Source organism: Corvus kubaryi, unplaced genomic scaffold (assembly GCF_017639235.1).
Source record: "Corvus kubaryi isolate FWS band 111438036 unplaced genomic scaffold, C.kubaryi_AGA036_p1.0 66, whole genome shotgun sequence".
NCBI classification, from domain to species: Eukaryota; Metazoa; Chordata; class Aves; order Passeriformes; family Corvidae; genus Corvus; species Corvus kubaryi.
The window spans coordinates 2,517,911-2,520,475 of NW_024582054.1; positions in this window are offsets into that span (position 1 = coordinate 2,517,911).

The window sequence follows — 2,565 nt, forward strand, 5'->3', positions numbered from 1 at the left end:
TACACTTTTATTTTTGCCACGCTTCCAACAAGCTCAGTTTAAGTATATAAATACACGAGAAAAAGTAAAAGTATCCAGACTGGTAAAATAGATACATTTATGTATACATCCGTCATCTTCACACAGGGTAAAACCCTCACTTGCACGTGCTTAAGCTCAGAAGGCAGATGCAATACCAAGGAAGAAAGGTTGCTTACTGACTACTGCTAATTTTTTCAGTAAGTTTGTACCACACATTAAATCCATCAACTCTAACAGCACTGGCATACACACACAATGGAACACACAGATTTATGGCATTACTTGCTGACCACAACCATTACCAGATTCCATTCTGAAAATACCAGATCAACAAAACAAATGCACAGAAAAAAGATTAGCAACGTTGGTTGCACTAAACCAAGTCTTTAAGCAGTAAGTGCATCTAAATTCCCATATCCTAAAGTGTTCTATTCCTGTTGGGGGTTAAATAACATTTGGAAAAAAAAGTGATTAGCTTTCTATTAAATGCATTCAGCCTTGAGAGCCAGCTACAAGCAAAGTTCTTAGGGGATTCTTTTGTATTTCTTGCTACAAAAGAACTTAGAAATAACCACAGTTATTGATGATCCAATGCATAAAAGCAATGCTATGATCTCGTAAATCTTTAAATGGGGAAGTTTTATAAGTAATATAACACCTGTCAGCAGTCTAAGTCTTTCTATATACCTTGATTTTTTAAACACACAGGGTTGTCTGCCAGCAACAAGTCACTTGAAGCTAGCTTAGAAACTCCCTCCTACACATCAGTGAGCCATGCTCAGAATTCAGATTACAATTACCTAAGACTTTTTAAGCAAGTTCTGCTTATTTATGCATGTCCTACAGCAATGCAACACTTACTGCTTTTTATTCTGAAAAAGAACTTAAGAGATGCTAAAGAGCTAAGATGACCAACACAGTTCTGCCTGTTTAGTTTATGTCTAGACAACACTTAAACTGCAGAGGGTGGAAAGAGGGAGAACAGCCAAATATGATTCAATCTCCTTTAACTTGTGACTAATCTCCCTACTTATTCTCAGGGAAGTTGGCACTTGTTGCATCTTTAACTTATCCAGAGCTAGGAAGCAAGAGAATTTCTCTGACCTCAACAAAACCCAAAGCAGTTTGCTGTTGTCTGTCTTTTCCCTTTGCACAGGACTGAAGCTTACCTACTGCTTTAGGAGCAGCAGGAGACTCAAATGCTGGCCCAGATTTACCATTTGTCAAAAGACCTATGTGCGATATAGATCAGCCCCCTTCAAAAGTCTCCTGTGCGTGCAGGATGTAGATGTTCATGGTGAGCCTTCTCAGCAAGGCAGTATTAATTAAATAGACTGTTCTGTCGAAACAGAAGAGCAGCACTATTATAAAAAAAAATTGTAAAGCTATATTCAAAACCAAAAGGTACCTCTTCTGCCCATATTCTGCAGAACTTTAAATACATACAGATTCACAGTTCTCATACAAAGTATCTGCTTAGTTAAAAGTTTTATCTAGCTGTTCTCACTTAACTTCAGTTTTAAAAGTAATTTGTCTCAGCCTTTAGTTTCCCTGCCAGTAGCCTAGAAGTTTTCAAACAAAAAGCCTTAGAGTTGCCTTTTCCAAGACACTGTAATATGAATTAAAAACCATACAGAGCTGTAACCTCCTTTTCCACATTAGCTATTTCTTAGTATGAAGTGTCTCATACTGCAAACTTACAAATTGTTTTTAAACAGAGCAAATGCCTGACCTCAGAGCTCTCAATTTCTGCAACTGCACTTGCATACCATTTTATCTCCAACATTTCATTCACTAACTAAATTTTCATAAGGCAGCTTCTACTTAAGGTTGTCACAGCATCTGGCAGTCTTGCAAATTATGTTCTACCTCATATACACAAAACTGGTCAAAGCACACTATTATCATCACACTTTTCTATTGAAAAACCCGAAGTAAACTATTAGCATTTCATAAGTTAAACACAGCTTACACAGGGAAAAAAACTACTGGCCAACAGGAAACCGCCCCCTTTTCTTCTAACCGATCACATCCCTTCTCTATTTGTTCCCAAGTCCAAACATCAAGAAAGTTTCTAGGTTTAAAGGTTAGTATTTTAACAGCTTTGATTGAAGTCTCAGTTACAAAGATATATAGGACAGGAAATCTCACAAACCGAGTACACTGAAATCTGGACATTAACAAAAAAGCCAGACTAACTTCTTGTCGATAATACAATCCAGATACACTGCCAGCGAGCACACCACACCACATCCAAATAAAACTTCCAGGTTATGGAACCACATCCCTCCACCACACTCAAAACTCAGAAAGTGATAATGCTGCCAATCAAAAACACTGGATAAATCTGACAGCTTCTATAGAAACTGCTTTTTACTAAACCGTCAGTATATCGGCAGCGGAAACTGACAAGAGATATTTTCAATTTCAAAAGAAAGAAAACAGAAAAACGAAGGCAAAGTGCCAGCGCCTATAGCCCTGCCGCGCCCCGACAGCGCCCACCCACAGATTGCCAGTAAGGGGTCGGTGTTCCCGAAACGCCGC